We start from the raw sequence: 15,000 nt of genomic DNA, 5'->3' as shown, positions 1-15,000 counted from the left end.
GAGGTGGGGGGGACACGGAGAGAGAGAGAGAGAGAGGTGGGGGGACACGGAGAGAGAGAGAGAGAGAGGTGGGGGGGACACGGAGAGAGAGAGAGAGAGAGGGGGACACGAGAGAGAGAGAGGGGGGGGACACGGAGAGGGAGAGAGAGAGAGAGAGGGGACACGGAGAGAGAGAGAGAGAGAGAGGGGGACACGGAGAGAGAGGGGGGACACGGAGAGAGAGAGAGGGGGGACACGGAGAGAGAGAGAGGGGGGACACGGAGAGAGAGAGAGGGGGACACGGAGAGTGAGAGAGGGGGGGGACACGGAAAGAGAGAGAGGGGGGACACGGAGATGAGAGAGGGGGGACACGGAGAGTGAGAGAGGGGGACACGGAGATGAGAGAGGGGGACATTGAGATGAGAGAGGGGGGACACGGAGAGAGAGAGGGGGGACACGGAGAGAGAGAGGGGGGGACACGGTGAGAGAGAGGGGGGGACAAGGAGATGAGGGGGGGGACACGGAGAGTGAGAGAGGGGGGACACGGAGAGAGAGAGAGGGGGGACACGGAGAGAGAGAGAGGGGGGACACGGAGAGAGAGAGAGAGGGGGGACACGGGAGAGAGAGAGGGGGGACACGGAGAGTGAGTGAGGGGGGACACAGAGATTAGAGAGGGGGGGACACGGAGAGTGGGGGGGGGGAACACGGAGAGTGAGGGGGGGACACGGAGAGAGAGAGAGGGGGACACGGAGAGGATGAGAGAGGGGGGACACGGAGAGAGAGAGGGGGGACACGGAGAGAGAGAGGGGGGACACAGAGAGAGAGAGAGGGGGGACACGGAGAGAGAGAGGGGGGGGACACGGAGAGAGAGAGGGTGGGGACACGGAGAGAGAGAGGGTGGGGACACGGAGAGAGAGAGGGTGGGGACACGGAGAGAGAGAGGGTGGGACACGGAGAGAGAGAGGGGGGAACACGGAGAGAGAGAGGGGGGAACACGGAGAGAGAGAGAGGAGGGACACGGAGAGAGAGAGAGGAGGGACACGGAGAGAGAGAGGGGGGACACGGAGAGAGAGAGGGGGGGACACAGAGAGTGAGAGAGAGGGGGGACACGTTGAGTGAGAGAGGGGGGGACACGGAGAGTGAGAGAGGGGGGGACACGGAGAGTGAGAGAGGGGGGGACACGGAGAGTGAGGAGAGGGGGGGACACGGAGAGTGAGAGAGGGGGGGACACGGAGATGAGAGAGAGGGGGGACACGGAGAGTGAGAGAGGGGGGGACACGGAGAGTGAGAGAGGGGGGGACACGGAGAGTGAGAGAGAGGGGGGACACGGAGAGTGAGAGAGGGGGGACACGGAGAGTGAGGGGGGGGGAAACAGAGTGTGATTTGGGGAAATGGAGAATGATTTGGGGACACGGAGAGTGAGAGAGGGGGGACACGGAGAGTGAGGGGGGGGGAAACAGAGAGTGATTTGGGGAAACGGAGAGTGATTTGGGAAATGGAGAATGATTTGGGGAAATGGAGAATGATTTGGGGACACGGAGAGTGAGAGAGGGGGACACGGAGAGTGAGGGGGGGGGAACAGAGAGTGATTTGGGGAAACGGAGAGTGATTTGGGAAAATGGAGAATGATTTGGGACACGGAGAGTGAGGGGGAGGACACAGAGGGAGAGAGAGAGAGGGAGGGAGGGGGACACCCAGGGTCTCGCTCCGCCTGTTGCTGATCTGCCCCTCCCGGGCCCCCCCCTTCTCTCTTACCTGCTCCTTGAACTGATCCGCATGTCTGCGTTCATCCTCGATCTGAAGCAGCAGCTCTTTCAGCCTCTTCTCTCCCCTTCGCAACAACTTATTCGCCAGCGAGCGTTCCTGCGAGAGAGGCAGAGGGGAGGAGGGAGCGAGAGAGAGAGAGAGAGGCACACAGTTACACTCAGTTCCCAATCACCGCCACCTCCTCCCCTCCTGGGTTTCCATCCCTGTCGTCACCCTCAAGGGAGGTTTGCCTGGATTATGGAGCTCAGGTCCTGGGGGGGTTGGTGGGGGATCAGGACGGAGAGTTACAGGGTGGGTTGTGGGGGGGGGGGGGGGGGCGGAAATCACTGGCGCGCGCCGTACTCACTTGGCTTCCACCTCCAGCTGCTCCTCCAGTTGAGCAACTTTGGTCTCCATGGTGGTGACACTGGACTTGTACCTGGAGCGTACCACACCTTCCAGCTCCTGCAGTTTGCTGCACAGCTCCTTGTTCTGCGCTCCAGCTGCTGCCTCGAGTTCTCCAGCCTCTGGGACAGACTGCGCTCGGAAGACAGCTCAGTCGTCATCGTCTCCACCTGGAGAAGGCGGGGGGGGGGGGGGGGGGGGGGGGGGGGAAGGAGATTGGGGGGGGGGGGTGCGGAAGAAAGATTAGCAACTGCGTTAAGACCCAGCTTGGCAGCGTAGCACGGGTGGCTGGAATGACGCTGCTACAGGACGAGGCCATTTGGCCCGGGCTCCCCGTGCCGGCTCCGCAAAACCGGCTATCCCCGCTCCCCCACCACCGTCCCCGGCTCTTTCCCCCGCGCACCTGTCAAGTGCTCCCCCTTCCAGCACTCCCCTCTCGAGAGCCGCTGCTGAATCTGCTTCCCAGATCGCGACGACCGACCGACAAATCGACTGCAGCGGGCTTCACCGCAGGCCGGGGATAGGACCCCCACCCCGCCCTGTGAGGGCCGGCTGACTCGAAACCTCCTCCTTTTCTCCCGCCCCGCCCTCCCGCCGTTTGACCCGGGCCGCCACAAACCCCGGGCCCCTCCTTCACCCCCGGACCCCCCGCAAACCCCTCCGCCCTCCTCACCTGCAGGGTGACCTTGTGGTAGCGGTCGCTGAGGAGCTCTGCATTGCCCTGCTCCTCCTCCAGCTCCTCCTCCAGCTGCCCGATCCTGCCCTCCAGCCGGCGCTTCTCCTCCAACAGGGCGGACCTGCCGGGGAAAACAGCCAGGAATGTAAACGGGAATGTCGGGAGGGCGGGCTCCCGCAGGCCACACTGGCCTTCGAGACCCCCTCGAGAAGGCGCCCCTCTTGTTCCCATCCCCCCACCGCCCACAATGTCGGTGGGGCAGCGGGTCAGTGATTCCCACATCGCTGCGGCCTCTGGAGTCACAACCCGGCCAGACCGAGCAAGTCTGGCGGATTTCCCAGCCCGAAAGGCGGGGTTTTTTTAATCAACGGCCAGGCATTTCAACTGCAGATGTACTTAGTTAGGAAGGGCAGTTCAGCCCGGCAACGCTTGGCGCACAGGTTCCTAGAAACCGTTCCATGGTGCAACACAACAGGATGACATTCGGCCCATCGGGGGTCGTGCTGTCCTTCATCCTCTGCCCCCAACGAGCCAGGTCTCATCGTGCACCTAATGGGCTGAATGGTGACAAAAGAGAGAGAGAGAGAAGGAGGGGGGCACGAGCATCATTGCAGAGAGTGCGAACACGCGACTGGGCGGAGGCGAGGGAAGGGAGGGAGGGGCTGGAGGGCCGGCCAGGGCGGACCGCTCGCTTGCTCGGTTCACTCACTTCCCGGACGTGGCTGTTTCCAAACTCGTCGGCCATGTCGTCACGGTCCTGCACAGCCAGTCGGCGGGCACGCTCCGATGCTGCCAGGTCCTAGAGAGGAGGGACGGAGGGAGAGGGGCGGCCGTTTAAAACAGCGCGCACTCGCACACAGCCCGGGGACTTGCCCCCTTCCCAGCCGCGCACACAGCACCAGAGGACCCCTCACTGCTCCCCCCTCGCTGTTTATTCATGCGATGCCCCCTCGCTGTTTATTAATGACTCCCCTCCCCCCTCGCTGTTTATTAATCCTCCTCCTCCCCCCTCGCTGTTTATTAATCCTCCTCCTCCCCCCTCGCTGTTTATTAATCCTCCCTCCCCCCTCGCTGTTTATTAATCCTCCTCCCCCTCGCTGTTTATTAATCCCCCTCCCCCCTCGCTGTTTATTAATCCTCCTCCTCCCTCGCTGTTTATTAATGACCCCTCCTCCCCTCGCCCTCCCCCTCGCAGTTAATCCGGTGGGGGGGGGGGTGGGGTTATTGGTGACGGATCGTACCTCCCCCCCTCGCTGTTAATCCAGGGGAGGGTTATTGGTGACGGATCCTACCTCCTGCGTCTGTAACAGTTCCGCCTCGAGGCTCTTCAGCTTCTTCTCAGTTTCCTTGGACTGGAAGAAGATCTCATCCCGGGAGGTCCGAGCTTCCTCCAACTCCCGTAGGAGGTCCTTCATCTGAGTCTGGGGCAGAGAGGGAGGGGTGGGAGACAGAGAGAGACAGAGAGACAGAGAGACAGAGAGAGACAGAGAGACAGAGAGACAGAAGACAGAGAGACAGAGACAGAGAGACAGAGACAGAGAGACAGAGACAGAGAGACAGAGAGAGAGACAGAGAGAGAGACAGAGAGAGATAGAGAGAGAGACAGAGGGAGATAGAGAGGGAGACAGAGAGAGAATGCAGGAACCGGAGGACATGGGGTGGGGGTGGGGAAGAGAGGAGGGGGAATGTGTGTGAGAGAGAGAGAGAGACACACACATTAGGCCAAAGCCAAGTAGCACACCTTGCACAGACTGCTTCCTGCAAACAGATGCACAGCACTGCATGGGACAGGCCAAACTCCCCGGTGCCAGTACTGTGGGAGTGCTGCACTGTCGGAGGGAGATGTATATACTCTAGGACTTGATCTCCATAATCCAGGCTGACACTCCCCGGTGTCAGTACTGAGGGAGAGCTGCACTGTCGGAGGGAGATGTATATACTCTAGGACTTGATCTCTATAATCCAGTCCGACACTCCCCCGGTGCCAGTACTGAGGGAGTGCTGCACTGTCGGAGGGAGATGTATATACTCTAGGACTTGATCTCCATAATCCAGGCTGACACTCCCCCGGTGTCAGTACTGAGGGAGAGCTGCACTGTCGGAGGGAGATGTATATACTCTAGGACTTGATCTCTATAATCCAGTCCGACACTCCCCCGGTGCCAGTACTGAGGGAGTGCTGCACTGTCGGAGGGAGATGTATATACTCTGGGACTTGATCTCCATAATCCAGGCCGACACTCCCCCGGTGTCAGTACTGAGGGTAGTGCTGCACTGTCGGAGGGAGATGTAAATACTCTGCACTGTCGGAGGTGCCGTTTTTGAGATGAGGTGTTTAAACGTGCCGAAGGAACGGTATACCTGCCCTAGTGGGAGTGCAACAGAGGTTCATCAGACTGATTCCTGGGATGGTTGGGTGTCCGATGAGGAGAGACGGAGTCGAATGGGGGCCGATAATCCCTGGAGTTTAGGAGAATGGGAGGGGATCTCATTGAAACGTATAAAATACGGAGCGGCGGGTCGGTTTTGACAGGGTAGATGGCGAGAGGCTGTTTTCCCCCCCCTCATTGGCTGGAGCGTCACGAAGTGGCGGGGGAGGGGGCGTCGCAGTCTCAGGGTAAGGGTTCGGCCCATTTGGGATGGAGACGGGGGATTTTTGGGCGCGGCGGGAATCGAGGGATATTGGGGGCTCGTCCGGGATTGGGAAGCTGCGGTCGGAGATCGGCCGGGATCGGATCCTGAACGCGGGGCGGGGGGTGGAAGGAGAGGAGGCTCGTGCGGCCTAATGGCCTACTCCTGTTAAATCGACACCTGCAAGGTTGGGGGGGGCGGGGGCCCTCTCTCAGTTTTTAATCCCTGCACGACTCCAACCTGGGTGATGACCCGCGTCCCCCCCCCCCCCCCACCCCCAACAACCTCGCCTCCCCTCTCCGCCCTCCGGCGCCCACCTGCAGTCGCCTCAGCTGCTTGACCGCCTCGTCTCGGCCCTTGTTGGCCCATCGACGTGGGCCTCCAGGTCCTTCAGCTCCATCTCCAGCTGCTTCTGCAGCCCAGGGCGGAGGAACGCTGCTTCCTCTCGTCGTCCAGCTCAACCTCCAGCTCCCGGACCTGCGGAGATCGGTGGGGTGGGGGAGGAGGGGAGGGGGGAGGAAGAGGTTCAGGGGAGGCACCGTTACATTAAAACCCAACAGCCACCCAATACACCGGCCCGCTCTGCCCCCAGCGCACGAGGAGAAGCCCTTCGGCCCATCTTCCCCCACACCCCCCCCCACCACTCTCTTTTTTTCCCCCTTCAATCGATTCACCGTAGCTGAGACAATCACAAGTGTGGGATTAATTGGATAGCTCTGTCAGAGAGACAGCACGGGCATAACGGGCCGAACAGCCTCCTCCTGTGCTCTGTGATGTGCCCACCGCGCCCCAGGATGTGGAAGACGGGGAAAGCTCTCTTGACATGGGCGAGGGGTGGGGGCAGGGCAGAGTGCGCCACCCCGGAGTCTCCCGCGCAGCCCCGCCCGGCCGATCGCCGACCTGTTTCAGCAGGGTCCGCTTCTTCTCGTCGTTCTGCTCGTCCCGCGACTGCAGGCTGCGGTCGAACTGGGCCTTGGTGGCCTGCATGGTGACCTCCAGCCTCAGCTTTCCTCCAGCTGTGTCTTCATCTCCTCGACCTGCTGCTCCAGTGCCCGCTTGGCTTTCTCCAGCTCGTGAACCTGAGTGAGCGGGGCACAACAAACAGCCGGTCAGTGTGCGAGGGGAGAAAGGGCACCGCCCGGTCAGTGTGCGAGGGGAGAAAGGGCACCGCCCGGTCAGTGTGCGAGGTGGACAGGGGGCACCGCCCGGTCAGTGTGCAAGGGAAGCGAGGGCACCGCACGGACAGTATGAGGGAGAGAGGGCACTGCACGGACAGTGTGAGGGAGAGAGGGCACTGCACGGACAGTGTGAGGGAGAGAGGGCACCGCACGGTCAGTGTGAGGAGAGAGGGCACTGCACGGTCAGTGTGAGGGAGAGAGGGCACTGCACTGCCAGTGTGAGGGAGAGAGAGCACTGCACTGCCAGTGTGAGGGAGAGAGGGCACTGCACGGACAGTGTGAGGGAGACAGGGCACCGCACGGTCAGTGTGAGGGAGAGAGGGCACCGCTACGGTCAGTGTGAGGGAGAGAGGGCACCTCATGGTCAGTGTGAGGGAGAGAGGGCACCGCGCGGTCAGTGTGAGGGAGACAGGGCACCGCACGGGACAGTGTGAGGGAGAGAGGGCACCACATGGTCAGTGTGAGGGAGAGAGGGCACCGCACTGTCAGTGTGAGGGAGAGAGGGCACTGCACGGTCAGTGTGAGGGAGAGAGGGCACCGCACGGTCAGTGCATGGGGAGAGAGGGCACCGCACGGACAGTGTGAGGGAGAGAGGGCACCGCACGGTCAGTGTGAGGGAGAGAGGGCACCGCACGGTCAGTGCATGGGGAGAGAGGGCACCGCACGGTCAGTGTGAGGGAGAGAGGGCACCGCACGGTCAGTGTGAGGGAGAGAGGGCACCGCACGGTCAGTGTGAGGGAGAGAGGGCACCGCACGGTCAGTGCATGGGGAGAGAGGGCACTGCACGGTCAGTGCATGGGGAGAGAGGGCACTGCACGGTCAGTGTGAGGGAGAGAGGGCACCGCACGGACAGTGTGAGGGAGAGAGGGCACCGCACGGACAGTGTGAGGGAGAGAGGGCACCGCACGGTCAGTGCATGGGGAGAGAGGGCACTGCACGGTCAGTGCATGGGGAGAGAGGGCACCGCACGGACAGTGCATGGGGAGAGAGGGCACTGCACGGTCAGTATGAGGGAGAGAGGGCACCGCACGGTCAGTGTGAGGGAGAGAGGGCACCGCACGGACAGTATGAGGGAGAGAGGGCACCGCACGGTCAGTGTGAGGGAGAGAGGGCACCGCACGGTCAGTGTGAGGGAGAGAGGGCACTGCACGGTCAGTGTGAGGGAGAGAGGGCACTGCACGGTCAGTGTGAGGGAGAGAGGGCACTGCACGGTCAGTGTGAGGGAGAGAGGGCACTGCACTGCCAGTGTGAGGGAGAGAGAGCACTGCACTGCCAGTGTGAGGGAGAGAGGGCACTGCACGGACAGTGTGAGGGAGACAGGGCACCGCACGGTCAGTGTGAGGGAGAGAGGGCACCGCACGGTCAGTGTGAGGGAGAGAGGGCACCGCACGGTCAGTGCATGGGGGAGAGAGGGCACTGCACGGTCAGTGCATGGGGAGAGAGGGCACTGCACGGTCAGTGTGAGGGAGAGAGGGCACCGCACGGACAGTGTGAGGGAGAGAGGGCACCGCACGGACAGTGTGAGGGAGAGAGGGCACCGCACGGTCAGTGCATGGGGAGAGAGGGCACTGCACGGTCAGTGCATGGGGAGAGAGGGCACCGCACGGACAGTGCATGGGGAGAGAGGGCACTGCACGGTCAGTATGAGGGAGAGAGGGCACCGCACGGTCAGTGTGAGGGAGAGAGGGCACCGCACGGACAGTATGAGGGAGAGAGGGCACCGCACGGTCAGTGTGAGGGAGAGAGGGCACCGCACGGTCAGTGTGAGGGAGAGAGGGCACTGCACGGTCAGTGTGAGGGAGAGAGGGCACTGCACGGTCAGTGTGAGGGAGAGAGGGCACTGCACGGTCAGTGTGAGGGAGAGAGGGCACTGCACTGCCAGTGTGAGGGAGAGAGAGCACTGCACTGCCAGTGTGAGGGAGAGAGGGCACTGCACGGACAGTGTGAGGGAGACAGGGCACCGCACGGTCAGTGTGAGGGAGAGAGGGCACCGCATGGTCAGTGTGAGGGAGAGAGGGCACTGCACGGACAGTGTGAGGGAGAGAGGGCACCGCAACGGACAGTGTGAGGGAGAGAGGGCACCGCACGGTCAGTGTGAGGGAGAGAGGGCACCGCATGGTCAGTGTGAGGGAGAGAGGGCACCGCACGGACAGTGTGAGGGAGACAGGGCACCGCACGGTCAGTGTGAGGGAGAGAGGGCACCGCATGGTCAGTGTGAGGGAGAGAGGGCACTGCACGGTCAGTGTGAGGGAGAGAGGGCACTGCACTGCCAGTGTGAGGGAGAGAGAGCACTGCACTGCCAGTGTGAGGGAGAGAGGGCACTGCACGGACAGTGTGAGGGAGACAGGGCACCGCTACGGTCAGTGTGAGGGAGAGAGGGCACCGCACGGTCAGTGTGAGGGAGAGAGGGCACCTCATGGTCAGTGTGAGGGAGAGAGGGCACCGCGCGGTCAGTGTGAGGGAGAGAGGGCACCGCACGAACAGTGTGAGGGAGAGAGGGCACCGCACGAACAGTGTGAGGGAGAGAGGGCACCGCACGGACAGTGTGAGGGAGAGAGGGCACCACATGGTCAGTGTGAGGGAGAGAGGGCACCGCACTGTCAGTGTGAGGGAGAGAGGGCACTGCACGGTCAGTGTGAGGGAGAGAGGGCACCGCACGGTCAGTGCATGGGGAGAGAGGGCACCGCACGGACAGTGTGAGGGGAGAGAGGGCACCGCACGGTCAGTGTGAGGGAGAGAGGGCACCGCACGGTCAGTGTGAGGGAGAGAGGGCACCGCATGGTCAGTGTGAGGGAGAGAGGGCACCGCACGGTCAGTGTGAGGGAGAGAGGGCACCGCACGGTCAGTGTGAGGGAGAGAGGGCACCGCACGGACAGTGTGAGGGAGAGAGGGCACCGCACGGTCAGTGCATGGGGAGAGAGGGCACTGCACGGTCAGTGCATGGGGAGAGAGGGCACCGCACGGACAGTGTGAGGGAGAGAGGGCACCGCACAGTCAGTGTGAGGGAGAGAGGGCACTGCACGGTCAGTGTGAGGGAGAGAGGGCACTGCACTGCCAGTGTGAGGGAGAGAGAGCACTGCACTGCCAGTGTGAGGGAGAGAGGGCACTGCACGGACAGTATGAGGGAGACAGGGCACCGCACGGTCAGTGTGAGGGAGAGAGGGCACCGCACGGTCAGTGTGAGGAGAGAGGGCACCTCATGGTCAGTGTGAGGGAGAGAGGGCACCGCGCGGTCAGTGTGAGGGAGAGAGGGCACCGCACGAACAGTGTGAGGGAGAGAGGGCACCGCACGAACAGTGTGAGGGAGAGAGGGCACCGCACGGACAGTGTGAGGGAGAGAGGGCACCACATGGTCAGTGTGAGGAGAGAGGGCACCGCACTGTCAGTGTGAGGGAGAGAGGGCACTGCACGGTCAGTGTGAGGGAGAGAGGGCACCGCACGGTCAGTGCATGGGGAGAGAGGGCACCGCACGGACAGTGTGAGGGAGAGAGGGCACCGCACGGTCAGTGTGAGGGAGAGAGGGCACCGCACGGTCAGTGTGAGGGAGAGAGGGCACCGCATGGTCAGTGTGAGGGAGAGAGGGCACCGCACGGGTCAGTGTGAGGGAGAGAGGGCACCGCACGGTCAGTGTGAGGGAGAGAGGGCACCGCACGGACAGTGTGAGGGAGAGAGGGCACCGCACGGTCAGTGCATGGGGAGAGAGGGCACTGCACGGTCAGTGCATGGGGAGAGAGGGCACCGCACGGACAGTGTGAGGGAGAGAGGGCACCGCACAGTCAGTGTGAGGGAGAGAGGGCACCGCACGGTCAGTGTGAGGGAGAGAGGGCACCGCACGGTCAGTGTGAGGGAGAGAGGGCACTGCAACGGTCAGTGTGAGGAAGAGAGGGCACCGCTACGGTCAGTGTGAGGAAGAGAGACTGTTACAGAGAGCAAGAGTGCCAGACAGAAGGAGAGTGACGGGATGGGGGGGAGAGGGGGTGACAGAGGTGGGGGGGGGGGGGTGGGTAGGCAGAGGGGGGTAGATAGAGGGGGTGAACTGGGGGGGGAACTGGGGGGAGAGGAGAACGGGGGGGGGGAGAATGGGGGGGGCGGGGGAGAGGAGAACGGGGATGGGAGAAAGGGGGGGAGAGAACGGGGGGGGGGAGGAGAACGAGCTGGGGGGGAGAACGAGGGAGGGGCGGAGAACGAGGGGGGGAGAACGAGGGGGGGGGAGAACGACGGGGGGGGAGAACGACGGGGGGGGAGAACGAGGGGGGGGATAACGGGGGGGAGAGAACGGGGGGGGGAGGGAGAACGGGGGGGGGTAGAGAACGGGGGGGGGTAGAGAACGGGGGGGGTAGAGAACGGGGGGGGGGGTAGAGAACGGGGGGGGGGGTAGAGAACGGGGGGGGGGTAGAGAACGGGGGGGGGGGTAGAGAACGGGGGGGGGTAGAGAACGGGGGGGGTAGAGAACGGGGGGGGGAGAGAACGGGGGGGGGGAGGAGAGAACGGGGGGGGAGAGATCGGGGGGCGGGGGAGAGATCGGGGGGGAGAGATCGGGGGGGAGAGATTGGGGGGGGAGAGAACGGAGGGGGGAGAGAACGGAGGGGGGAGAGAACGGAGGGGGAGGAGAACGGGGCGGGCAGAATGGGAACGGGGGGGGGGGGGGGGGGAGAGAAGACGGGGGGGGGGAGGGGACGGTGGGGGCGTAGAGATAGGGGAGACGGGAGTGGGGGGAAGGAGACTGGGGGGGAGAGGAGACTGGGGGGGAGGGAGGAGACTGGGGGGGAGGAGACTGGGGGGGAGGAGACTGGGGGGGAGGAGGAGACTGGGGGGGAGGAGACTGGGGGGGGAGGAGACTGGGGGGAGGAGGAGACTGGGGGGGAGGAGACTGGGGGGGAGGAGACTGGGGGGGAGGAGACTGGGGGGGGAGGAGACTGGGGGGGAGGGAGGAGACTGGGGGGAGGGAGGAGACTGGGGGGGAGGGAGGAGACTGGGGGGGAGGGAGCAGACTGGGGGGGGAGGGAGCAGACTGGGGGGGGGAGGGAGGAGGACTGGGGGGAGGGAGCAGACTGGGGGGGGAGGGAGGAGGACTGGGGGGGAGGGTGGAGACTGGGGGGAGAGAGACTGGGGTGGAAAGACTGGGGGGGGAAAGACATACAGACAGAGACATACATAGAGACAGAGTCAGAGACAGACATAGAGACAGACAGAGACAGAGATCACCCGTCACCGCAGTCCCATCACTTACGTTCTTTCCCACATCGTCCTTGGAGCTCATTAAATCATCCATCTCCAAACGGAGCTGCTTGTTCAGACGCTCCAGTTCCTCCTTACTCTCCACCGCCTCGTTGAGTGAGCGGGTTAACCACAGCACCTTGGTCTCCTTCTCACGAGCCTCGGCCTCGGCCCGGTCCTCTCCTCCCCGTGGCGCGCTGACACACCCTTCTCTTCCGCCAGCATCTGCGGAACAGCATCAAAACCACCCGCACGTTAGTCAAGTCACATTGTTGCATGTATCTACTCGAGGACTCGATCTCTATAATCCAGACCGACACTCCCCCGGTGTCAGTACTGAGGGAGTGCTGCACTGTCGGAGGGAGATGTATATACTCGAGACTTGATCTCCATAATCCAGACCGACATTCCCCCGGTGTCAGTACTGAGGGAGTGCTGCACTGTCGGAGGGAGATGTATATACTCCAGGACTTGATCTCTATAATCCAGACCGACACTCCCCCGGTGCCAGTACTGAGGGAGTGCTGCACTGTCGGAGGGAGATGTATATACTCGAGGACTTGATCTCCATAATCCAGACCGACACTCCCCCCGGTGTCAGTACTGAGGGAGTGCTGCACTGTCGGAGGGAGATGTATATACTCGAGGACTTGATCTCCATAATCCAGACCGACATTCCCCCGGTGTCAGTACTGAGGGAGTGCTGCACTGTCGGAGGGAGATGTATATACTCCAGGACTTGATCTCTATAATCCAGACCGACACTCCCCCGGTGCCAGTACTGAGGGAGTGCTGCACTGTCAGAGGGAGATGTATATACTCTAGGACTTGATCTCTATAATCCAGACCGACACACCCCGGTGCCAGTACTGAGGGAGTGCTGCACTGTCGGAGGGAGATGTATATACTCTGGGACTTGATCTCTATAATCCAGACCGACACTCCCCCGGTGTCAGTACTGAGGGGAGTGCTGCACTGTCGGAGGGAGATGTATATACTCGAGGACTCGATCTCCATAATCCAGGCCGACACTCCCCCGGTGCCAGTACTGAGGGAGTGCTGCACTGTCAGAGGGAGATGTATATACTCGAGGACTCGATCTCCATAATCCAGGCCGACACTCCCCCCGGTATCAGTACTGAGGGAGTGCTGCACTGTCGGAGGGAGATGTATATACTCTAGGACTTGATCTCCATAATCCAGACCGACACTCCCCCGGTGCCAGTACTGAGGGAGTGCTGCACTGTCGGAGGGAGATGTATATACTCTAGGACTTGATCTCCATAATCCAGACCGACACTCCCCCGGTGCCAGTACTGAGGGAGTGCTGCACTGTCGGAGGGAGATGTATATACTCTAGGACTTGATCTCCCTAATCCAGACCGACACTCCCCCGGTGCCAGTACTGAGGGAGTGCTGCACTGTCGGAGGGAGATGTATATACTCTAGGACTTGATCTCTATAATCCAGACCGACACTCCCCTGGTGTCAGTACTGAGGGAGTGCTGCACTGTCAGAGGGAGATGTATATACTCTCGGACTTGATCTCCATAATCCAGACCGACACTCCCCCCGGTGCCAGTACTGAGGGAGTGCTGCACTGTCGGAGGGAGATGTATATACTCTAGGACTTGATCTCTATAATCCAGACCGACACTCCCCTGGTGTCAGTACTGAGGGAGTGCTGCACTGTCAGAGGGAGATGTATATACTCTAGGACTTGATCTCCATAATCCAGACTGACACTCCCCCGGTGTCAGTACTGAGGGAGTGCTGCACTGTCGGAGGGAGATGTATATACTCGAGGACTTGATCTCCATAATCCAGACCGACATTCCCCGGTGTCAGTACTGAGGGAGTGCTGCACTGTCGGACGGAGATGTATATACTCTAGGACTTGATCTCCATAATCCAGACCGACACACCCCGGTGCCAGTACTGAGGGAGTGCTGCACTGTCGGAGGGAGATGTATATACTCTGGGACTTGATCTCTATAATCCAGACCGACACTCCCCCGGTGTCAGTACTGAGGGAGTGCTGCACTGTCGGAGGGAGATGTATATACTCTAGGACTTGATCTCTATAATCCAGGACCGACACTCCCCCCCGGTGTCAGTACTGAGGGAGTGCTGCACTGTCAGAGGGAGATGTATATACTCGAGGACTTGATCTCTATAATCCAGACGACACTCCCCCCGGTGTCAGTACTGAGGGAGTGCTGCACTGTCAGAGGGAGATGTATATACTCGAGGACTTGATCTCCATAATCCAGGCCGACACTCCCCGGTGTCAGTACTGAGGGAGTGCTGCACTGTCGGAGGGAGATGTATATACTCGAGGACTTGATCTCCATAATCCAGGCCGACACTCCCCGGTGCCAGTACTGAGGAGTGCTGCACTGTCGGAGGGAGATGTATATACTCTAGGACTTGATCTCCATAATCCAGGCCGACACTCCCCGGTATCAGTACTGAGGAGTGCTGCACTGTCGGAGGGAGATGTATATACTCTGGGACTTGATCTCTATAATCCCAGGCCGACACTCCCCCGGTGTCCGTACTGAGGGAGTGCTGCACTGTCGGAGGGAGATGTATATACTCTGGGACTTGATCTCTATAATCCAGACCGACACTCCCCCGGTGTCAGTTACTGAGGGAGTGCTGCACTGTCGGAGGGAGATGTATGTACTCTAGGACTTGATCTCCATAATCCAGGCCGACACTCCCCCGGTGCCAGTACTGAGGGAGTGCTGCACTGTTGGAGGGAGATGTATATACTCTAGGACTTGATCTCCATAATCCAGGCCGACACTCCCCCCGGTGCCAGTACTGAGGGAGTGCTGCACTGTTGGAGGGGAGATGTATATTTGTTGACATTGAGGCATATGGGGGCTCGTCCGGGATGGCGGAGTACAAGATCGTCTGGGATCGCACTGAACGTGTTAGCAGGCTCGAGGGGCTGAATGGCCTCCTCCCGCTCCGGTTGCTCTCACCTGGTCAAACTTCCGCTGTTTCTTTTCCAAGTTGCTGACCAGCTGCCGCTGGTTGTCGAGGTCAAGGTCAGGGTCAGGTCGTCCAGCTCCTGCTGCAATCGGTTCTTGGTCTTTTCCTGCTTGTCGCAGGCCGACGTTCGCTCCCCCAGCTGCTGGACGGTCACCTCCAGCTCCT

The 15,000-nt window shown here is 61.5% G+C and overlaps 1 pseudogene; it reads right to left on the bottom strand.

The window, feature by feature from the left end:
- The window catches only part of LOC137356267 (myosin-10-like), a 43,734-nt pseudogene that overhangs the window by 5,104 nt on the left and 23,630 nt on the right, over positions 1-15,000 (bottom strand).

The sequence above is a fragment of the Heterodontus francisci genome, chromosome 45 (genome assembly GCF_036365525.1).
Source record: "Heterodontus francisci isolate sHetFra1 chromosome 45, sHetFra1.hap1, whole genome shotgun sequence".
NCBI lineage: Eukaryota > Metazoa > Chordata > Chondrichthyes > Heterodontiformes > Heterodontidae > Heterodontus > Heterodontus francisci.
The sequence above is the reverse complement of the archived record's forward strand: the minus strand, read 5'-3'. Positions and strand labels throughout refer to the sequence as shown.